Here is a 24,578-nt window from a genome sequence, read left to right on the forward strand (position 1 = left end):
GCATTTTATAAGCGCTAAATGCTTTATGTACAACTGGAAATTTCTTGAAAAGACTCTCTTATGCAGTGTTGATAACTGCCTTCTGGTCAGTCTCTTGTTCGTCATTTTCTTTTGTGCTTTTTTCCCTCTAATTCACTATTTACATCTGACCAACTATATATATTATATACTTGGGATTATCAAAAATTATAAAGTAATTGAAAGAAAGGGTTGTAGGATAGCGTAATTCCCTCATTCTGTACTATGGTGGGAAGATGGTAGGCAACAGGTTGGAGGCACAATGACAGATTCTGGCTAGTTAAGAAAGACAGTCTGAATTCCAGAGAAAAGTTGGAAGGTCTGTGCAGTTTAAGCCTGATCCAAAACCCACCGAAGTCAATTGGAGTCCTTCCTTTGATTTAATTGTGTTGTGGATTGTCCCATTGAGAGTAGAAGATTGTGCAAAAAAGGAGAGATCATTATGAAGATGTGTAGCTGCAAACCAGAAATACCCCTTTAGCATCACCAACTACCGAGAGAATGAGACACCCCATGGAATCAAGGAGGAGAGCATGTGGGGTAAGTAGTGTTTAAGACACAGACGTTTTCCAGGGAGACCTGTAAAGAAAGGCCTCCCACCAAGGGAAAGAAAGGTTATTAAAGAGCATTTAAATAGCATTGGTGTGATGAATGTGGTGCAGAGAAAATCAGTAATTATTTGGCTTTGTATTTGTACCTAACTGTCTGGCCCAGGCGGTGGGTGCAGGGGACTAATATTATTTGCCTGTATTCCACAGGAGGAAATAAGTTAGTTTTTAGTAACTGTCAGACAGCTTAAACAAATGAAATAAAGAAACAGAGCTGTCAGCCTCCCGGAATCTGGTTTTATTGGCTTGTTGTGCTTCTTCCACACACATTTTTGCTCTAAATTAAATGATTGTTTTCCCTTCCGAAACATGTCTCTAGGCCAGGGACTGTTGGTGATAGCTGTGATCTTTTCCGTAGCCATAACACTAATACACATCTGCATTTAGCTTATGACAAGCATGTGTACTTTGGTTCCCCGGTACTAGGAACACTTGAGAGTAAGGCTCTGTTTGCAGCTAGGGAATTGCAGAGAGAGAGTGGGGAAATCTCATGTCAAACTGAGTATTGGATTCAGTAGGACTGCACTCCCCGCCTTCTTCATAAAAGAAGAATGACTGCCCTGTATGAGCTCTAGTCATATTGGAGGTAATATTCCCCTTCTCCCACCCTCATGAGTGAGCCATCAGCAAATGTCCTGAAGCCTGTACTTTGATTGCCTTTATATCATTGTCTTAGCCTGCATAGCTACACATATTGTTAATGGTGCTAAAATTATCTATCCCCTGTTTAAAAATCCTGCCACAACCCCTTTCAGTGACCTTCTGCAACAAATTCCAGTTTGACGATGCAGAGATTGGATATATTTTTGGTATTACTTTTTTCTTTTTCTGCAGCGTACAAATCTTTTTACTGTACCATCTTTTAACAAGCTCTACAGTAATACATTTTTATTTTGCCCTTTATCTGTAATCAAGAAACACAAAAGTCATAACAAATAACTATGATAAAATGTATGGTCTAAGGTGTAGGGTTTTTTCCCCCTTTTCTCTTCTTCTTCTTTGATGACACCTGTATTACCATAGCACCTAGATGCCTCCGTCAGGATCGAGGCTGTTCTGTGGTAGGTGCTCTGTCAAACAATATCCCAAAGAAACAAATAGATTTTACTGTTAGGCACGTTTAGCCCCACTCCTTCAAGATACTGGGCACCCTCTATGAGAAGCTTGCAGGCTGAGGGCCGTTGATGGGAAACGGTATTGTCTTGTGGGTGATGGTTGGGTATAGTGATTCATGGCTTTGTGACCTCCAGGCTGAAGACATCCTTGAATACCATCAACAGGTTGCATCCAATGCAGTGTCTGTGGCAGTATAAATCCGTGTGTTTCCCCCCCAACAAGACAATGACCCCTGCCTGCCATGAGCTGCACTAGCTGCCTATTGTTTAGTGAATGAGATTCAGGCTTAGTATTTAAAGGCTTATGTATGATGGGACCTGTCTGCCTTTGAGACCTTCTGTGTCTGTCTGTTCCTTTTAGCCCAGTGCGATGAGCAATTTGAATATGCTGACCATCCCTACATCCAGTCTGAAGAGAGCAAAGGCAGGCTGTGCGGTCTGGATTGCTTTTCCCATCTGTATTCATTGGTGCACATCTTGCTTCCCACCTGGGCTGGGGTCGAGACTCTCTTATCCCCTTTTGGTTTGTGTGTTTAACAAGCACATTTTTTTCCCCAGACTTTCACTGACCCTGACAGAAAAGGGGATTTAGGAGCGGCTACACCTCAAGCCACCAGATGGTGCCCTTGCCCTCAATGTATTTCCTGTCCATCCTCTTTATCTTTCTTTACCCTCCCCCAGCTCTGCTTCACTATCTCTAGTAGTAAAATTATGTTTTGGGCAACCAGGAAACTGAGTCAACTTCTGTGGTTCAAATTTCATTACCAGAAATAACAATTATAGTGAGGACAGTAATAGGAGGTTAACCAAACCCCATGCTTCAACCTGCAGAATAACAAATGAATGCGGGATCAGGAAGGAATTCCCACCACCCACCCACACCATGGATAGCATTGTACATTTGTCCGGATGCTGGGTATGTGTAAGTTAGCAGTGGGGCAGGACTACACAGGTTCACCTTCTTCAGAACCATCACGTACCAGCAACATCGTCATCAACCACAGGCCTGCTGCACCTTGGCACTGCATTGTCTGTCCTATGGAAGTGGGGTAAGTGATGGGTGTGTGTGTGGATTTCTTACTGATAGCATCATTATGACAAACTGGAGACTGAAATGCAAAACCAGCGGGGCACGAAAGTCCAAAGAAAGCTGCAGCCAGATCCCTCCACTGGTCCTAGGATCATGGCTGGTGAGTGCAGGGGAGAGGAAGGGATGTCTTGTCCTAGGCTTGGAACCATTGTTGTGAGGCAGGATATAGGAACAGAAAATGTTCTCTGTGTGTCTGCTGTACAGACTACAAGGAAAATCCTTTCCAATCTGAGTGGTTTTTCTGCTTGGGCCTAACCAGAAAACCCAGTTACTGACACCTTTGTCCTCTGTGGTTGTTTGATGGTCAAGATTTGCCCTTCTTGCAGCTAACATGCACTAAATAAAAAGGGGGGCACGCAAAATAACAAGCAACAGCAAGGACCCTGTGCCCCTGCTGTCCACCTAGAAGACAAGGGTGTGAATCTGAATTCTCCCATGAGCAATAGTCTTCCTTTTCCAGGTGTTGATATAAAAACATGCCTGGGACAGGGGCAAACGAATCCCTACTTACTGTCAGAGAGAGAATGAGTCATTGCTGCTTTTTTTTAGAGATGAAATACTAATGCAGATTATCATTGACTAACATTTCTATAGTGTCTTTCATGATTCCAAAGTGCCAGGCAGACATTACAAATGATATATGGCAGGGCTTGTATCACCTGCTACAGAAATGCAGAAGCCACCTCTGGGGTGGAGTATGATAGCTGTTTAACAGTGCACAGCACTGCAACATTAGAATTTACAATAGGAAGTGAAGAAGAAATGCAAGTTGTAGGGCTACATGTAGGTGGCCTTTATTATGTGGGAGGGTTGTCAGACTAGATTATCAAATGGTCCCTCTGGCCTTCAAATCTGAGAATAGGTCATTTCAATAGGTAATTGAAATGCTGGGGGAAACTTTAGGGAGTCATAATGCAATTGCCCAAACAGGAATATGGCCAGCAAAGTAGCGCTCAGGGCCGGCTCTAACTTTTTTGCCGCCCCACGCAAAAAAGAAGAGCACCGTTCCGCCCCCCCCCCCCGCGAGCGCTGTGCCGCCGTACCCCCCCCGTGAGCGCCGCGCCGCCAACCCCCCCCAGAGCCGCCAAAATCCCCGCCCCCCCGAGACCATGCTGCCCGAAGCCCCCGCCCCCCTCCAAGCACCATGCCGCCCGAAGCCCCTGCCCCCCCTCCGAGCGCCGTGCTGCGTGAAGCCCCCGCTCCCCCTCTGAGTGCCATGCCAAGCCCCAGCTCCCCCTCCGAGCGCCATGCCGTGCCAGCCCCCCCTCCAAGCGCCGTGCCGTGTCAGCCCCCCCACTCCACAGCGCCACGCCAAGCCCCCGTCCCCCTCTGAGCGCCGTGCTGTGCCAGCCCCCACCCCCTCCGAGCACTGTGCCAGTCCCCACCCTCCCAGTGCCGCGCCAAGCCCCCACCCCTCTGAGCGCCGCACCACGCCGCCCGAAGCCCCGCCCCCCTCCGAGTGCCATGCCAAGCCCCAGCTCCCCCTCCGAGCGCCATGCCGTGCCAGCCCCCCCTCCAAGCGCCATGCCGTGTCAGCCCCCCCACTCCACAGTGCCACGCCAAGCCCCCGGCCCCCTCTGAGCGCCGTGCCGTGCCAGCCCCCACCCCCTCCGAGCACTGTGCCAGCCCCCACCCTCCCAGTGCCGCGCCAAGCCCCCACCCCTCTGAGCGCCGCACCACGCCGCCCGAAGCCCCGCCCCCCTCCAAGCGCCATGCCGCCCGAAGCCCTGCCCCCCCCCAGCGCCGTGTGCAGAAACAAAAAAAAAACCCTCCAGCGCTGCCCCGAGGAACCAATAAATAAATAAAAACCCGAGCGCCGTCCCACCCCAAGGCGCCGCCCCAAGCACATGCTTGGTCGGCTGGTGCCTGGAGCCGGTCCTGGTAGCGCTAACACCACTACTTTGGAAAAAGTTGGATCTTTGAATGACCAAGACGCGTCAGGGCCTCAGTTTTATATTCCATCTGTCTAGCTAGGATTTTTTACCACCCTCAACACCATGGTCTCTGAGCACTTTCAAATAAGCTGGCACCTAAAGCATCTCTAACACAGTATTAGGGCATTAGTTCAGTAATACTGTTCGATACTTTACAGACGCAACACGTTTCTTCCAAGCACCTCCAACTGTTCTACAAAATTGGGTAGGTGTTATTTCAGTTTCATAGATGGGGAAACTGAATCACAAGGCAGTGAAATGCCTGTCCCAAAATTGTACCCTGGGAACAGAACCCGGGTTGTCTGACCCTCATTCGCCTGTTCTAATAACTAGACCATGCTGACTCCTACTGGCTTAGAAGGAGGTATTTTTCCCTGCTGAATCGCTCATGTCAGTTCTTGCAACACTTTGCTTTTCCTTTTCGGTTTCTAATTCAAATATTGATTGGGATCAATTCTGCTTATCTTTGATTTGTAAGGATCACCTGCTGAGGTACTTTTCAGAGTAGCAGCCGTGTTAGTCTGTATCCGCAAAAAGAAGAACAGGAGTACTTGTAGCACCTTAGAGACTAACAAATTTATTAGAGCATAAGCTTTCGTGGACTACAGCCCACTTCTTCGGATGCTGAGGTAGTGTAGCTGCAGGTAAAGATACAGATTTCCTCTGCTGGAGGATTCGGCGTCTTGGCCTTGAGGAAAAGAGCCAAAATTTCCACGGAGGTTCAAATACGCATATTGTAATTCCCCAAATAAATACACATGGGTTTGGAGAGAACAAGATGAATTCTAGCACACATCCCCCACAAATCCCCTTGATTGTGAGGCAGTCCCCTAACATGCAAAGAGTATTAGTCAAAGAAAATGTCTACAGTAATTGTAAGAAAATGTCTGCTTTTCAGTCACACTTTCGCCATCTGCTCATTTAAAGGGAACACTGTCAAGTAGTTTTAATTCCAAATTTAGATGCTTTTTTTTTAAAAAAAGGGAAGGGAGGTGTTTTACAGATCTAACGGGTGTGGAAATGTTTATTACATTTTTTAAAAGTAACATATAAAGGAAACAACAATTTCAAGGTGCAGTAAATCCTCCTCTGCCAGGTTGGTTACCCAAACACAATAGCACTATGCTAGTGGATGACAAATAGAAAGTAAATCTTTTCAGTCTGGTTTCATTCTCTTACCTGAGTAAAATGCAAAAAGCAAACACTAGATTTCAAAATGAAATCCATTTTAACAGAGGGAGCTATAACCCCACTAAAAATGACTTAAAATAGCTTTTCTATCCACAAAAATCACAATCCCAAGGTCAGATATCTTGGGCTCATCCAGGCCTAGAATGAATGTCCTCGGTGGCTATCCCGGGATACGAGGATGATGTCTGCCAGGGGAAAAAATGTCACTGATGAGACTTAAGATGGCTGAGGAGTCCAATCCATGCTCTACAGGTTTTTCCACATATATGACAGATGGTTTCTTGCAGGAGTGCTAGAACAATTGTTATTGGGGAGGTGGGGGGGGGGGGGGGTTTCACAGCCATTGAACCAAACTGTAAATCCTGTATATAATGGAAACCACTTCAAGTCTAGGGTTCCTGCAGCAACCTCAGTTCCAGCATCTGTGGTTGGTTGGAGCGAGCACAACTGCTGGCTGGGAGGCTGTACGCTTTCCTTCCTCCTCTGCCATTTCTCAGCCTCTTGAGCAAGGTGATTCTCTTCAAAATGGGGTGAGGCTTGATGTATGATATGATGCCTTTGCAGTCTATTGCCAGACAGCTCTTAACAATTCATCGGGTCAATGCCTCCCTTCTTAAGATATACTATCAGAATGGCCTTGTAGCGTTTCCTCTGACCCCCTTGAGTCTGCTTACCATGATTATGTTGAGAAAAGAGGACTTTCTTCATAAAACGAGTATCAACTACCCACACACAATGACCAGCCCAGCAAAGTTGATGTTTCATAATCTTCACCTCAACACTGGTGATGTTAGCTACAGAGAGAATGCTGGCATGGGTGCGACAATCTTCCCATCTCATACAAAGAATCTTCCTAAGGCAGCATGTTGGTACCACTCCAGATGCTCTCCTTAGACTGTTACCTTGTTGTGGTGGAGAGGCTTGTATATCTGAATGACCCTCATAACTATGTTGTTCGGAGTCTTACACTACTGGTAGGGCCACCCTTGGTGAACAGTTCTGAGGTGAGGTTCCAGATGAAACGCGGTCCAAACTTCTCAAGACTCCCATGGCAGAACAGGCGTATTAGTAGAATAAATGTAGAATCTCCCTGGAAAGGGGATTATATCCCTATTCCAATGGTATAAATCTCCCATTTCTAGTCTTGGTGGGTCACAAGAGATCAGCCCTTGAATGTGTAACTAGTCTTGAACTTCCAGAACTGAATACTTCCCATCTTAGTACTCAGACCAGAGATGGGAAGAGGTCACATTCACGAGAAAGAAAGAAACCTTTTTATAGCAGATTGATTATTTTATTAAATAAAGACAACTGTTTGAGACTGCTGAAGGGCTTGGAATGTTAATAGTCTGAGGAAGATGGACAAGTGGGCAGAGTGCATATGAGGCAGCCAAAGGTGCATGATAAATTGTGGAACCAGATGATTAATTAAATATATTCCATGGCCCTGTAATTTATCATTTGGCCATCTCTATTCCATATGTTGGCATGCTTATATATGTAGGGGATGGTGAGAGCCATATGATACATCTAAATCAGTGGTTCCCAAACTTGTTCCGCTGCTTGTGCAGGGAAAGGTCCTGGTAGGCCGGGTCGGTTTGTTTACCTGCCGCGTCTGCAGGTCCGGCCGATCGCGGCTCCCAGTGGCCGCGGATCGCTGCTCCAGGCCAATGGGAGCTGCTGGAAGCGGCGCAGGCCGAGGGACGTACTGGCCACCGCTTCCAGCAGCTCCCATTGGCCTGGAGCAGCGAACAGTGGTCACTGGGAGCCGCGATCAGCTGAACCTGCGGACGCAGCAGGTAAACAAACCGGCCCAGCCCGCCAGGGGCTTTCCCTGCACAAGCAGCGGAACAAGTTTGGGAACCTCTGATCTAAATAAATAAAACAGCCCCTGGAAGAGTTTGAGATATCAGGCCTTCCGAGGGAAACGGTGGGGGCGACGGACCTGTCTGGTTTTAAGATTAAGTTAGATAAATTTATGGAGGGAATGGTTTAATGGTAAAACATAGTAGTCAAGGAAAACCAAACAATGGTAGGTAAATCATATAATGGCTGACAGGGGTCAGGCTGGTGACTCTTGCCTATATGCTCGGGGTCTGACTGATCGCCATTTTTGGGGTCGGGAAGGAATTTTCCTCCAGGGCAGATTGGCCGAGCCTCTGGAGGTTTTTCGCCTTCCTCCGCAGCATGGGGCAGGGATCTCTAGCAGGAGGGTCTCTGCCGATTGAAGTCACCTAAAACAGGATTGGGGACTTCAACAGCAGAGTCCAGGGAAGGGGTAGGGACGGTTTTATGGCCTGCAGCATGCAGGGGGTCAGACTAGATGATCATAATGGTCCCTTCTGACCTTAAAGTCTATGAGTCTATGAGTCTATGAGTCCTTAAAATTATGACTTTTATGTTTAGAAAAGCTATTTTAGGGATGGTTATGCCTCCACCTGAACCCTATGCAGTTGGACTAATGGTAACCAATGCAACTGACTTTAGAAGCGGATATATATATAAATATATATATCCCAATAAAAATTAACTTTTAAAATCTCTTTAGAACATTTGTAGAATAATTTTTCTTCAGTGTGTGGCATACATAGAGCAACCATTGATGTGGTGTGGTGTGGTTTTTGCAGCACATGATGGATACCCCACAGCATCATGTATTTTCCTGCACGTATTATATACAAGTAAGAATATATAGTGGTATGGTGAGGTATAAATGGGCTATTAGTATGAGTTCAGGGTGGCTTTATTACTTACACATGTATTTTTTTTAAAAAAGACATCTTTATATTATGGCTTTAACTAGAGAATATTAAATTTGAGGTTTTGCCAATTTGCATAAATTCCTGCTGCTGGATGCAATGAATTGTTTGTCAGAGGTGAGTGGAGTCCAAATATTACCCTAGGATTTGTGTTTCATGGTCTGTGGATTCAGAGTGATCATCACAGCAACAAGAATAAAAGATTGGAGAGAGGTTATCCATTCCATCATTGCTGCTCATACTAGGGGGAGGGTTGGTGACCTCAAAGGGGAACTTCGGCAATAAAAGGTTAAGGCCAGCATCTGGTCACAGGCTACCATAGAATCTAGCTTCCAGTGAAAATTAAAAACAATGGCAGCATTCACTGACCTTTCTTCTGCATATGATACTGTATGACGCAAAGATCTCCTGCTGAAGATATCATTCGCTTTCTCATGCCAATCACCCACCAGATTCATCACCGAGATGTTGAGTAACAGAAGATTCACTGTACACCTTGGTGAATCTGCCAGTAAATCATGGAGATTGAACAACACCCCCCACCGTCCAGGTATCCATTTTAGCGCCCTCACTGTTCATTCTCTATACCAGTGACATTCTGATCACATCATGCTGTAAATTCATCTATGCAGATGACATTGTGCTAGCAACGCAAGCTTCCTCTCTGAAGGCCACAGAAAAGGTCATGAACAATGACCTCAGCACACTTGAGACGTATTTCAAAGCTTGGCAACTGAAATCCAACACTTCGAAAACATTCGTCTCTGCCTTCCACGTGAAAAACCATGAGGCCAAAGTGCAGCTGAAAGTGGACTTTTGTGATCTGCCTCTTTCATATGACCATAATCCACGGTGCATTGGAGTTACCCTTGATCAGAGGCTGAGCTATCACCTACACCTTGACAATACCAAAAAGAAGATAAAGACAAAGGTTAACATCATCTAGAAACTCACTGGCACATGCTGGGAATATGATGCACACACACATTTCAAACATTAGCACAAATCCTGGTCTTGCCAACAGTGGAGTATTGCGCATCAGGTTGGTGCAACAGCTCCCACACCAATCTCATTGACACTGAAATTAATGCCATGCTCAGGACTGTTAACGGGTATCTCAGATCAACTCCAATACCTTGGCTTCCAGTTTTGGTGAGCATCACACAACATCAAGCAAGACGCTGCTGTGGTCCAGGAGTATAACAAGATCCTGTCCACTCTAGACCTTCTGATACACCAAGACTTCAATTCACTGCCACTCTGCTGACTCAAATCCAGGAAGCCTTTTTGGATCCACGCATCAATGCTACAGGCCAATGGAAAGGACACCAGCACTTGCTGACTCGAATCATGGGCTGCTTGTGATGTCCCAAACGAAGATCTGATTGAAGATCCAATGAAAGAAGTCCAAGGATTCTGCCTCCCTCATAGGCAGTGAATTGCACCCAGCTGTGTTCGGACAACACACAGAAGGTGTGGCTCTCTCTTATAGAAATGGAAAAATCAAAGAATCACCAAATTGTGACTGTGGCGAAGTACAAACCATACGACACATCATGGACAATTGCCCCATTCATGCTGACAGTGGTGACACAAGGGGGATCCATCAGCTACCCCAGAAGCATAAGAATGGCTTTCGAATCTTAAGATTTAATTATAATTCCAGCCTGTTGCTTTTCAAATTCCATATGAAAGAAGAAGAAAAAATGGTGAAAGGGGTTTTGGCATACTTAGTGGGTACAGCTTCCTGCCTCCTAAGTGTTGGGTACTTTACTTTGTCCATGTCTGACAGTTTACATTAAGCATGGTGTGTAGTCCAATGACCTTGTGCTTTGTGTAGGCATTCTGTATGCCCTGCATGGTTATTTTGGGTACTCACCCTGACTAGTGACATACAGTGGTATCTTGAGGTGTGTATAGGACTGAGGTATATAGCTCCTTAAGCATTCCATTTGGCAAGAAGAAGAATGGTCACCTGAATCAGTCAGAGATGGGAACACAGAGAAATGATAATTTGGTGTGATCCATTCTCCGCATTTCCCCTTGATCCTTGGCATCTCCTGGCTGACCCTTCATGACCCTCTCATTCACTGGGGAGAACAGAAAGTCATCTTCCTGTCTGAACTCTGCTAACAGCATGGCCAGGGACCAGCAAACATTGCTCCCAGACCCCAGAAGGCTCAAGTAGGGGTAATTGCCCGCAATATACACCTACTGGGGGAACTGTGGAACTTCCCCCCAAGTAATATGACTACACTGATGTCTTTGAGAAGAAGAATTCAGAAAACCTCCCCCTGAACATCAGGACTACAACTGTGCTATAGAACTTCAGCCAGGTGCAAAGATACCATCTGAGTGGATATATGCAATGTTGGAGTCTGACTGGTGGCACTGCGAGAATATCTCCAAGAGAACCTGGCCTATGGGTTCATCCACAAATCAACTTCAACAGCTGGTGCCCCGCTCCTCTGCGTAAAAAAGGATGGCAGTCTCCACCTCTGTCGATTATTGAGCCCTAAATCAGATAACAATCTAGAACTGTTACCTGATACCTCTGATCCATGAGCTGTTGGACCATGTGGGTGCTGCCTGTATATTCATGAAACTGGATCTTCGGGGAGCTTACAATCTCATCCGTATCCCAGAAGGCAACAAATGGAAGATGGCCTTTCAGACCCACTACAGCCACTTTGAATATTTAGTTATGCCATTCATACTGAATAATGCTCCAGCAACAGTCCAGCATTTCGTTAATGATATGCTACAAGATCTAGTGGACCAGTTTATGGTAGTGTACTTAGATGATCTATTGATATTCTTGGATGATCTGGACCACACCACTCACATCTGCACAGTCGTAAAGAGACTACGACAATGCGGTTTCTACACTAAGATAGAGAAGTGTGTATTTGATCCGACCTCAACAGGGTTTCTGGGTTTCATCCTGTACTCAGAAGGCATCAAGATGGATCTGCACAAGTTCCAGGCTGTCCGTGACTAGGCAGCTCCCTGAAATGTGCATGACCTACAACACTTTTTAGGCTTCGCAAACTGCTACTGGAGTTCATTTTGGATTTTCCGAAACAAGCCAAGCCCTTCACTGCCAAGTTCCACTGGTCATCTGAGGCCCAGCATGCATTTGTGCAACTGAAGCTTGCCTTCACCACCATTCCAGTATTGGCCCACCCTGTCTTGGAACAAACTTTTGTTGTGGAAACCAACACCTCTAATACAGTGATCAGGACAGTCCTCTCCCAAGCAAATACAGCATCCCATTGCCTACTATTCAAGGAAGCTCACACCTGCTGAGCAAAACCATGAGATCCTGGGCAAGGAGCTCCTGGCAATTAAGACTGCCTTTGAAGAGTAGCAACATTACTTGGAAGGGACCCATCATCCAGTCCAATTGTTTATGGACCACAAGAACCTGGAGTACCTGCCTATGGCCAAGGCCCTGATGGGCCCTATTCTTTTCTCAATTCAACTTTACTACCTGATTTACCACCCTGGAACCAAGAACGGCAAGGCCGATGCCTTGTTCCGAAGATATGGCTCTGACTCACAAGACCCCAGTCTGGAACCAGCCCACATTCTCAAATCCCATAACTTTCTTAATGCAACTCACTGACATCTCCAGAATTCCATCCAAGTTGGCCATTGGCAACCCATGCATGACAGCTGGGGGTGGGTGGGAATTATGTTTGTAAAGGACCACATCTATGTTCCCCCCAGACCTGTGAGGGTGGCAGTTCTCCAACTCTGCCATGACTCCAACTTGGCAAGACACTTGGGGTGATATAAAACCCAACAATTAATGTCTGGTTTCTCCTGGTGGCCCCGAATGCACTCCAAGATCTTCATAGCTTCCTGACAGGTGTGTTCCCTCACCAAGATCCCTTGCCAGAAACTCTGCAGTTTCCTCCAACCTCTGGACACCCCATCTTGGCCCTGGGAAGCCATTTTCTTGGACTTTGTGATGTAACTACCAGAATCCAGTGGTTCTATTACCATCCTGACAGCGGTAGATCGCTTTTCTAAAATGGCTCACTCTTTATTCCCTGCACAGGTTTACCCTCTGAGAAGGAAAGTGCCTGGGTCTGGATAAACAATGTAGTCTGTCTTCATGGCCTCCCACATCATATCACCTCCGACTGGGGATGGGGCGGTGGAAGCTTCCTAACAGTGGGAGGCCACTGGTGCCTGAACCATGCACCCCATGCCACACCTTCCCCCCCTAAGATCCCACCCCTGTGCTATCCCTTCCCTCGAGGCTCTGCCCTCACACTGCCTCTTCCCCCCAAGACCCCTCTCCCATCATTCATCCTTATGGCTGGTAAAAAGTGGAAGGGCTATGACCCTCTGGCCCCCCCTATTCCAGTGCCCCTGACTGGGGACCACAGTTTACTGCCCTCTTCTGGCACAAGGCCCTATGTTTATTAGTAGTCATGTGCACCTATCCTCTGCCTACCATCAACAGAAGCAATCAGATCCTTGAACAATAATTATGATGCTACATCAACTATCACCAGGATGAATGGTCTTCACTGTTACCCTAAACAGAGTTATCATACAATAATGTGGACCACACATCCATAGGCCACAGCCCCTTCTTTATCAACTATGGGTAGCACCCCAGATTCCACCTACAACTACCCATATCATCCCCCAATCCATCTGCCTTGGACCTAGTAGAATACATCCATCACATCCAAGAGGAGGCGAAAAGACACCTGGAAAAGGCAAAGGAGGACTTCTAAATACATGAGGACAAACATAGACAACTGGGACCCACCTACTCAGTACGACAAAAGGTGTAGCTTTCAACAGAATACATCTGCATGGACAGACCCTCCTGGAAACTAGACTTGTGTACCTGGGACCAATGAAGCCCAGCCCCAGTTTGAGACTCTGCTGCTGCAGTCCTATTGGTGGAGTCCCAGAGCAGCTGATTGGCCTGCTGGCCCTTCTTCAGCCAGAAGCAGGAACAGAAAGCTATTTGAACAACTTGGTTCTTCCCTGTTCTGGACTGTGTGCCTCCCCCTCCCTTGGCTTGATTTCTTGGCATCCTGAACTGGTGACTCCGGTCATCTGATTCATGGTTCTGACCTCCAGTTTGTCTCCTGTTTCTAACCTCCTGGTATCCTGACCCAGCTGATTCCTGTCTTGTGACCATAGACTCTGGCTCTGATTACTGGGTCTGGACACCCACAATGGGCTGTCACAGTGTGATTGTTTTTTAATCATTTTCTCCAGTGCTTTGCTCAATTCAATTTTAGATGAGTCAAGTGATGGAGCTTCCACCACTTCCTTAGGGATGCTATTTTACAGCCTAATAGACTGTTTCCTTTGCTTAGTTTCATCCTATACAACTCTTCCTGATGTTTTTGCACCCTTGAAATACCTATCCACAGTTATCCTGATGCTTCTTAGTTCTCATTTGGCCAAGCTGTACATACCCAGGGTTTCTGCATAAATTAATCCTTTCCAGCCTTTTTATCCTGGTATGTTGCTCTTCTTTTCATTCCCTCCAACTTGTCAACATCTTAGTGGTGCTGAGCTGTCCTGAACTGAACACATCCTCAAACTGTGGTCTCACCAGTGTTGTAAAAACCTGGACTATTTCCTATGTCTCTGAGAAGAGGCCTCTGCATTTACAGCCTCAAATTAAATTAGCTGGATGGTTTTTGCTCTATATCAAATTGCAAAAATATATTAAATCCACTGTCTCCCTTAGGTCCTTTGGTGTTACTGCTTCTGCTACTGGAGCCCAAACTATTCCTTCCCATTCCCCTGACCCTCTCTTTAATGGCTCATATGTTGCATCTACCATCCTTTCAGTCAAATTGGATTGGCTAGGACTCCCCTTTGGGGGTCCATCAATACCACTTTATATATATGAGCCAACTCTTCCCCCCCTTTTTAAACAAAATATATTTTTCCCACTCTCTGCCTCCAAGCTTTCCTACTCCACTGAATTTCAATGCCATTAAAAAGTGTATTTCTATGTCTCCAAATGTTCAAACACCAGCCTGTATGTTCTTAGTCTGTAACAGGAGGTTTTAAGTCTCACATAGCAGGGGTGGGGGTGTTGAAACTCACTTTCTGGGGAATGGAAAGGGTGAATATTTCCCCACAAATGTTTTATCTCAGTTGTCAGGAATGCAGACAAGTTCCTCCAAGTTGAAAATGACGGGTGGGTGCCACAGCGAAAAATTTGTTTGTGCTTTCTCAGGGGCCAGCCCAAGACTGTGAAATTAACTCCTCTAGGAACTAAGGACCATCACAGACCCCACTACCTTCAGCTCCAAGCGCAAGGTGCATTGCTTCCATCTAACCTGCTCTAACCTAAAGAAGAAAACCCTCACCTTTACCAAAACACACCACTGTACACATAGTTCTCCCTCTGGGGATAGGATGAGAGAGAAAATGAACCACATGTGTTAGTGCAGGGGTCGGCAACTTTTGACACGCGGCTCGCCAGGGTAAGCACCCTAGCGGGCCGGGCCAGATTAATTAACATGCTGATGCGGGAGGTTCAGCTGATCGCGGCCCCCACTTGCCGCGGTTTGCTGTCCTGAGCCAATGGGGGCGGCGGGAAGTGGTGCGGGCCAGGGATGTGCTGGCCCCGGCTTCCCGCCGCCCCTGGGACGGTGAACCGTGGCCAGTGGGGGGCCATGATCGGCCGAACCTGCCGCGTCAGCAGGCAAATAAACTGGCCCGGCCCGCTAGGGTGCTTACCCTGGTGAGCTGCGTGCCAAACATTGCTGACCCCTGTGTTAGTGTAAGCGGGGGATTGGTCCCACTATTAATTGTGAGGAACTTTCCTGGCTTAAATTTAAATGAATGGAGATATCCCATCTCCTAGAACTGGAAGGGACCTTGAAAGGTCATTGAGTCCAGCCCCCTGCCTTCACTAGCAGGATCAATTTTGATTTTGCTCTATATCCCTAAGTGGCCCCCTCAAGGATTGAACTCACAACCCTGGGTTTAGCAGGCCAATGCTCAAACCACTGAGCTATCCCTCCCCCCTACACTACTCTGGTGGAATTGGCTAATGAAAGGATCTGAGTCCTCGCTCCCACTTCCTTTACCCAGAGGCCTGCCTGACCTTGAGGACTCCCCTGCCATTCTCCGGTGTGGCAGAGTATTCCTGGGGGCTTTACCCCCAATCTTGTCATAGTCACTTAGGACAGGGGCTATGGTGTCCCCACTCTGGGGTGCTCTCTCCGCTCTGGATGCTAACCCACTGATCATTACATACAGTTAAAAGCAAATACAATGTATTAAATAGCAATCAATTTAAAAAATAAGAAAAAAATGGGAAAGGTTAAAGGGAAAAACATAACCCTGCTCTGTGGCACGGGGACATCACAACCAGCGTCTCTGGAATGTAAGGGAAGTTCACGGTCTGTTCCTCACACCCAGGCCTCCTGCCCAGGCCCCTGTGCTGCAGGGATGCTGCGGGTCGAACACTTGCTCTGGCGGTGGCCACACGCCTTCAGGCTCTAGGTGGCAGAACCCTCCCTCCCAGTGTCAGCCTCCTGCCCCCCCGTCGGGGTTACGATCCCTTCTCCAAGTCTGGCCTGCAAGGCCTCTTGGCTGAGGGTGTCGCCCTGCACTGGGCCCTCTGCCCATGGTTCCCTTTGCTCTCCCCAGCTGCTCCCGCATGTAGCTCTGGACTGCTCCAGCCCCAGCTCCAGCCCCAGCCCCAGCCCTGCTGCTGCTCTGCTTCCAGCTTCCTGAGCTGCTTTTCTGGCCCCTCTGGCTCTGGCTGCTGCGGCTCTGCTCCCAGCACAGGTCTGCTCCCTGGGCTGCTTCTCTGGCTCTTGCTGATGCTCTCCCTGGCTCAGGCTGCTTCTCTCGTTTTCTCTGGCTCCGGTTGCCACAGATTTGCTCCCCGGCTCAGCTCAGGCTACTGCTGTCTCCTTAGCTCACCCCACTCTGTTCCAGCTCACACGGAGGATGGGACCCCACTGGCCTCCTGACCCCCTCATTAGCCTGCCCGTCCTGTCAATCAGGCTGGCCTGGAGCATTGGACTCTCCACATTGCCCCTGGGGACTGTCAGTCTCAGGGTTCCGATTTCCCATTGACCCTTCCCTTTCGTACTGGGAGCTAGTCAACCAACCCCCCCCCCACTAAGTTTTAGTAAGGGACCAATAGTCCCCTCACATTATTCAGTATGCAGTGTTGTTGTAGCCATGTTGGTCCCGGGATATTAGAGACACAAGGTGGGTGAGGTAATATCTTTTATTGGACTAACTTCTGTTGGTGTGAGTAGGGCGACCAGACAACAAGTGTGAAAAATCGGGATGGGGGTGGGGGGTAATAGGAGCCTATAGAAGGAAAAGACCCAAAAATCGGGACTGTCCCTATAAAATCAGGACATCTGGTCACCCTAGGGGAGAGAGACAAACTTTCAAGCTTAAATAGAGCTCTTCTTCTGTTAGTCATATCACTTAATGCACTACTGAAAGTTTCTGAGGGCACCGTAAACATCTTTATAGACTAGAACAGAATTCCATTCCATAGCTGAGGGAATCTGGTAGGATCAGTTGAAATGGCAAATCTTTAAAGGGCAGAAGAAAGCGTTTTCTTTCTCTCCCATTTAGGTTTTAGCTATGATGGTGTTTGAGAGAGAAAATGTTTTGTTTTGTTACCATTCCCCATGGGAAGATGTAATTGTGCTTTATTTACATTATAGTGGTATTTGGTTTTATGGTCTCTGTGGCAGAGTCCAGGCCCATGCAGCAGGATTGAAGCACAGCAGCAATCTTATGTAAAGCAGCAGGGAACCCTCTTCAAGGGTTTCAGGTTTCTCTGGTGCAACCAAAATAAAGACAGACTAGCAAAGTCTCTGCTCACACTCCCTTCATGTAGCCGAGCAGCGTTTAAACACCACAGCAATTCAAAAACAGCAGCAGCTGTGTGTCTAAAAAGCCCTGTTCTTTCTTCTAGGCCAGCAGCCTATTGAAAGCTCCACTCTTTGTAGACACTGGTCCCAACTAGACTCCGGTTCAGGTAGGAGGCTTTCGGTTTCCTTGAATTACCCTCAGCTCAGATGAGACCCTGAGAAACATAGCCAACTGACCCTAGTGGGCTTTCACCCCCTCTCCTTCCCCCCCAAAAAACCTACACCCTGTTTTGGCTCAGTACTGCCCCCACTTAGGAGTACAGAGCCTATCATATCTGTGAAGGCGACTGTGACAGAAGAATGAAAAGACATTTAAAACCTGGGCACTTTTTCAGAGGAGGGTTGCAGATTAGTTCACTTTGGCTGAATCACTAAGATGTTTGTATTCACAGAGATCTTTGCCACTCTTTGAAATCTGGTCATTTCCCCTAAGATTTGAAAAAGCAAGGGCCCTCGGGAGGCTTAGCAGAACTGCGGTGAGGCTGGGGAAAGTCTGATTCAGCCTGCGGTGTTCACACTACAGGTTTCAGCTGTGTGGAAGAGAACCAGATCTCAGCTGCCTGCGAGGAGCCTGCCAGGGTCCCCCAGCAAAGCACAGACCTCCTCCTTCTGGTCCCAGGATGGGAAGGAAGCAGGAGAGAGGGGCTGAGAGGGGGAGGAGGGGAAAAGAGAGGATGCAGAGAAAAAGAAATCAGACAAAACACTCTCTCCTCCTACTCCTCAAGGCATCACTATGAGATGTCAGAACCCTAATCAACACCAGCTCCAGGCCCCATCCTCCCAGCCCCAGCTGCCATGAAAGCCAGGCCCTGCCAGCAGCAGCTCCTCCTCCTCTCTGTCATCAGCCAGTCTGGCCTGACACATTGAGCCCAGGCTGCTGAGTATTGTCCTAAAAGCAGAAAGAGAGAGAGAGAGAGAGGAAAGGGAAAAAAAAAAAAAAAAAAAAGAGAGAGAGAAAGAAAGAAAAAAAACCACTCACTCAATCACATGACCTGACAGGATTTGTAACCATTTCTTTTTGTGCCACAAAGAATGTTAAATACATATACTAAAGCCCCACAAAAGGAAAGGAGCTAAAATGGGACAATAAGGAAGCCTTGCAAGGTAAGAGCCTTTTCAAAGAAAGGCTGTGACTTTCTAGGGTAGGGGGAGGTGTTCATTTCAGGCTACACCACTCTGCCAGTGGGGGCTTGTTTAATTTCACATGGCTGCTGGTTTGCCAAGGGTCATCAGCAGGGGAAAAGTGACTAACACAGGAAGGAGATTGTGCTGGTGCTACCCCAATTATTTATTTTCTAAATTCTGCTTATCCTGATTTTTCTCTCCCCATAGCGCTACTGAGGACATGTTAGTGTGTGTATATGTTCCTAACCGTTTGGAGAGGTAGATGTGCAGGGTTCATTTTTTTAGGAATATACTACAACCCTTGCCCCAAATATATTGCCTTTGATGTTGTACTGGAGGAAATGGGAGGTGGGAGCTATTAAAAGCTAGTTTCTAGGGGAAAACAACAGCTGGGGGTGGGGTGGAGGGTAGGTTAAGCTGGAAATATTTAAAACAACTAAAGCTCTTTAGATATGGAAGATTTTTTGTCAGATTTTTAACAGCTTGGAGGAAGGGGAAACTGCATTAATTTGTATGTGTTTGTTTGAAATAAAGGGCTTGTAAAAGGAAACAGCAGGTCTGGCTTTTTTTTTTCTTTGAATTTTCGTTGTGTGGTGTTTATTGTGGTTTAAAAAAAAAATCCCAAATGTAACCTGAGCTCTTCACCTCCTCCCCTCTGAGAAAGGGGTTTGAAAAATGACTGTTTGCTGAAATGTATTATTGAAAGCAGGAGGAGGGATGTGGTGATGGGGGAATCTGTAGCTCTCACATTTCACATTCTTTAGCAACCTTCCCTTTTCTTAAATGTGTACGGATACATACGCGCGCACACACCACTGAGGTTTGCAGAAAAGCAGGCCCCAGTACAGTTAACCCTTGGGAATTAATCTTTCTTCTTCTTACCGTTTGGTTTAAAAAAAAAAGTCAGAATCTTGCTCCCCAGTAGAGAAACAGAAAGGAGGAAAGGGGGTGGGGAGACAATGCTATATGTTTTATAAGGGGCATAGGGAGAGAAAGTTTGAATCAGGGAAGTTTCTATACAGTAAGAGGGAAAACTGGCTGCTGAAAGCTATGCAAAGAGCTGGATGACATTTTTTTCCTTCCCTTGATATTTTCCATATGGTTCCACTCCTCTTGCATGGATTCCTGTCAGTCATGTGGCTACTGGGTGTCTCTGCGTTCAACAGCCTTTAACCTCCATTTGTTACTTAAAATTTTGTAATGATCAACAAACAGTTAGAGCTTAATAATAATAATAAATACATACCTAGCTCTTATATCTTTGTGTTGTGATTTGCCTTTTTATTTTTCTTTTGCTGCACCCAAAAGGCTTTTACAAACCAAAATTTCATGCTTTTCTGAATTTTGCAAAGGATTGCGTGGCAATTCTCTCTTCTTTTTAAAGCTTAGTCCAGATTAAAAACTGTCTCTATGAGGCCTGATCAACATCTAAAATGTTCAGGTCCACCTAGCTATGTCATTCAGGGCTGTGAAAAATCTTGTGCCCTTAGCACTGTAGTTAGGTCAACCTAACCCCCTGGAATAAAAGCAGCTAGGTTGACAGAAGGATTCTTCTATCAACCCAGAACAGATCTGCCTCTTGGAGAGGTGGTTACCTAAATTAGTGGTTTTCAACCTGTGCTCCGCAGACCTCTGGGGGATCTGCAGACTATGTCTAAGATTTCCAAAGGGGTCCACAAATGAAAAAAGGTTGAAAATCACTGACCTACATCAATGGAAAAATCCCTTCTTGCTGCTGTAGGAAGCATTTACACTCCAGTGCTACAGCGGCACAGCTGCAGCACCGTACGGTAGCATAGACATACCCAGAGCCACATTGCTGCTGGCTATAGGCTGCCCTCCCCTCGCCCACTGTGATTTAGAAGTTGACAGACAAGTAGTGGGTGTGCATGTGTGACACGTTCCCTGGGCCCAGCCTAATGCTATGTTGAAGGTTTATGACTGGACCCCCGCTGCAGATGGGGATAGCAGGGTGGTCTGACCCACGGTGGTCTGAAAATATCTCAGCAGAACTTGCTCAGGAAATTTTGTGAGAGTTTGTGGGGTGTGGTAAAGAGGGTTATGAGGAGTTTGTGGGTAGGAAGAGGGGACTGTAGGGAGGCAAGCTGGTGAGGATGGGCCTGTGGGCAATTTGTGATTGCCAGTAAAGAAAGATGGCAGAGTTTGTAGCAGAGGTTACAGAGCTTTATGGAAGTAAGGTGTATGTGTGGGTTATAAGAAGCCTGGGGGAGGGTATCAAGTCTTGTGGAAAATTGTGAGTGTTCTCTTCCAGCTCTCGCGCTCTCTGCATTACCTTAAAGCCTTGTGTACTGTAAGAAAATAACTTGCTCCTGGGCATCTTCCTTGACACACCAAGTAGTCACCTTTGCTGAGTCTTAACAAAACAGCCTGATTATCCCAGCCCTGTCCAACTGGGAGTGTTTCTGGGCTGCAGGAGCTTTCTCTCTGCCATGGAGGGAGGGGGGGTTACTTTGGAGTATTCAAGGCAGGAGAGAGAGGGAGCCTCAGTTCCCTTCTGCAGGAAGATGCTGATCTGGACCTGGATGGGCTTTATCTCTTATCTGTAAATAAAAATAATAAATAAATAAACCCCAGGAGATAGAAAGGGTTAAGGCCCCTTCCTCTGTCCCCCTCCCTCTTTAAATGCAGAAAATGGACCAAAATGGATGGCCATTTTTGGTGATAGGTTGTGGTTCCAGTAACAGGAGATTGCTCTCACACAAGAGGAAAGCAGTGGGAAGAGGGGAAGCCCAGGGCGGCTAGTACCTTCTCATGCTATAACATCTCCCTGGATGTTTCACAGCTCTTCACGCTGGAGATTTGGGGGTGCAAAATGAGAGATTACTTGGTATCATCAACACCAAGTGTTCAAAGAACATGAGTCAGCCCCCCTCCCCGCCAAAAATCATGATTGGCTTAAAAATGCTGACACTTTAAATGAGAATGATTTTGGAGTTCTTTTTGTCTTCTGAGTGAGCCTTTATGACTCACATTTTCAAGCTTTTCTCTGCAACTGGAGGGCTGGAAAGGTAATTTTTTTATGAAAGCTGAGATCCTCATGCAACATGGCTCCAGGTAAAACAGCAAATATTGGAAGACTCAGGATAAAATCGTGAGTGTTGGCAATACTGATTTTTTTTCTCTCTCTTCCTTTTTGCTAGCTTCCTACACTCTCAGCCCTGCCTGGAAGGGGCTCTCTTTTGGGGGGAGAAGAGAATTCACTCTCCCCAGCCAATTCTGTGTCTGCAGATTAGTACCAACTGTGATTATGGCTTTTTGATGTAAGCAGTTATGTTGCCAGGGTCTGGACTGAGATCCCCCTAGCTCACTTTACACAGGCTACTAAAGAACCATGAGAGTCTAATGACTATGGCTGGTTATTTATCTTTGCAGAAAATGGGAGAAAAGTCCTGGTTTATCCCAGGAGATGGGGATGAGGAACACGCAAAAGTAATATTTTCTGTTTGTTTGTTTTTTTATTAAAATGATTTATAAACTTTATTACTTAATTCACTGGCCACAAACTTGTAAAAAAAAATCATAGTGGAGTCTTCTTCAGAACTGGTCTAGCTGGGCTAACAAGATAATGGGAGAGTCTCCTTGCTGCAGCCCTCTTCCACTGCTCTGGTGATGTAAACGGGCCTTAAAAGTGGTGGAACAGTCCCCTGGGAATTCTCTCAGTACAGAGGCAGCATAGGGCTGATATAAGCAGCTTTCTGCATAGCCTCTGATATAGGGATGTGCTGGGGTAGATGCGGGCAGACGGCAGGAATGGCTGATATAATATGTATCAGAGGGGTAGCCGTGTTAGTCTGAACCTGTAAAAAGCAACAGAGGGTCCTGTGGCACCTTTAAGACTAACAGAAGTGTTGGGCGCATAAGCTTTTGTGGGTAAGAACCTCACTGCTTCAGATGCAAGAAGTGAGGTTCTTACCCACGAAAGCTTATGCGCCCAATACTTCTGTTAGTCTTAAAGGTGCCACAGGACCCTCTGTTGCTTGATATAATATGGCTATTCTAGGCTTCAGAGCAGCCCTTAAGGGAGCCATGCAAGGCTGTTGTTAGTCCAGCTTGCACTGTGGGCCATAATAGCCCACAGAGAAGACCAGAATTAGCTTTGACTCCTGCCCAGTGCAGATTGTGGCCCATTGACTTTCTATGGGAAAAATCCCTAGATGTCCATTTCTTATGAGAGTTATAAGAGTGACACATACAGCATCACTAATGAACTGTTGGTCCCTGCTGACTCAGACAGGACTGCTTGACACCAGTGATCTAGAGGAGAAAGGTTCTGTAGCCCATAAATAGATCTTCCTTTAAGGCAAATTGCAAAGCATCAGAAAATGTGTTAGAAGTTTGACTCTTCTCAGTAATAACATTACAAACAACTTTTTTTAACCTCCCCCCCCGCAAAGACTTGGCAAATAAGTCGAAGGAGAATGAATTCTTTTTTTGCACAGTTTTAAAACAAAATAGTTAATTCCACATATACCATTCTGTTAACGATCTGGGATTTTAAGTAGTTTCTTCATTTATTTAAAACAGCTTTGCAGTTCACCTTTAAAATCGCTTCCCACCATATGGCCTAATCATTTCCCTATGCCACACTTTTTTTCTAATTATCAAACCCATTTGCTTTAAAATAGGTGTTTTTAATTTCACAGCCTTTTCTTCTTCTCCTGCTTGATCTTGCCCTGAAGCCAGGAGGCTGAGTCTGTGACATCACATTCATTCTCTATGGCAACAGGCAGTGATTTACTTATTTCAATTTAATTAAAAAGCAGCTTTCAGATTCTACGTATCTTATATATTCTGTCACTGGGTGACTGGCCCTTTAAAGGGAGATCGGTCCAGTCCCAACTGTGACATATTTAGCTTGCTTATCCAGGTGGAGAACACAGTATTGCCAACCTCGAGAGATCACAAATCATGAGATTGGCCCCTAAAATCACGAGATTTAAAAACCCATCAAATCATATTTTTTAATATTCTTTACTCATCTGCCAATGTGTGTGAGAGAATTTCAGGTTGAAAAGTCAACCTTAAATGCACACCTCTCCCTGGCTGCTCTGATGGAGGCTCCATTTACTATTTCCTCCCCCTAAGACTGGGGAACTGCCATCCATTTCCTTTTAGTGTCCTGACTGCTTCCCCTCCTAGTTTACCACCCATTTTTAATCAAAGAAACTAAGTAGTTCAAGAACTACTAAGCTAATTAATGCATCATGGTTCATGCTTGCAGATAGAACTTAATTTACTTTTTAGAGTTGATGAATTACAGATATACATATCAAAGAACTTTGAACTTATATCAATCATTCATATAAGCCATAATGTCACAGTAAAAACAATATGGAATTGGTTTAGCCTTTTGCAAGAATCCATCCTTCCCCCTGCACCCCATTCTCCTGTAACTCCTAAATCTGCCTCCTGCATCCCCTCAGCCTCCCCATCCCTATCCATCTTTTACAGTGTCCCTGCTGCTGCTCTCAGTCCCTGTGTCCTGTCCAGCCCCCTGGCCCACAGAGTGGCAGCCATTTACCTGTGGGCATAGCTCCAATCTTACTGGAAACAGTGGGAGGTGGCAGCCACCTTTATTAAGGGCAGCCTTGTTGCCACATGCATGTAGACTGTAGGGAAATGGCAGCCATTTTGCTGGCGTCAGTCCCATTGATGGGAACAGGGGATGGTGGCCATTTTGAATGAGGGAAGATTTGTGAGTCAGGCAAAAAAACACCCCAAAGTCATCAGAGCCAGGAATAAATCACGAGAGTTGGCAACACTGAATAAATGAGCAAAGTCACATGACAGGCCAGTCATGTGGCG

At 46.3% G+C, this 24,578-nt stretch overlaps 1 protein-coding gene across 1 annotated transcript in view; it reads left to right on the top strand.

Moving 5' to 3' along the window:
• Positions 1–18,606: 18,606 nt before the first annotated feature.
• TCF20 (transcription factor 20) overlaps positions 18,607–24,578 on the top strand; it is a 193,532-nt gene continuing 187,560 nt past the window's right edge. Inside the window, exon 1 of the mRNA XM_054030338.1 lies at positions 18,607–18,731. The gene's annotated coding sequence lies outside the window, so the exon portion shown is untranslated. The remainder of the gene's footprint in view (positions 18,732–24,578) is intronic.

The sequence above is a fragment of the Malaclemys terrapin genome, chromosome 1 (assembly GCF_027887155.1).
Source record: "Malaclemys terrapin pileata isolate rMalTer1 chromosome 1, rMalTer1.hap1, whole genome shotgun sequence".
NCBI lineage: Eukaryota > Metazoa > Chordata > Testudines > Emydidae > Malaclemys > Malaclemys terrapin.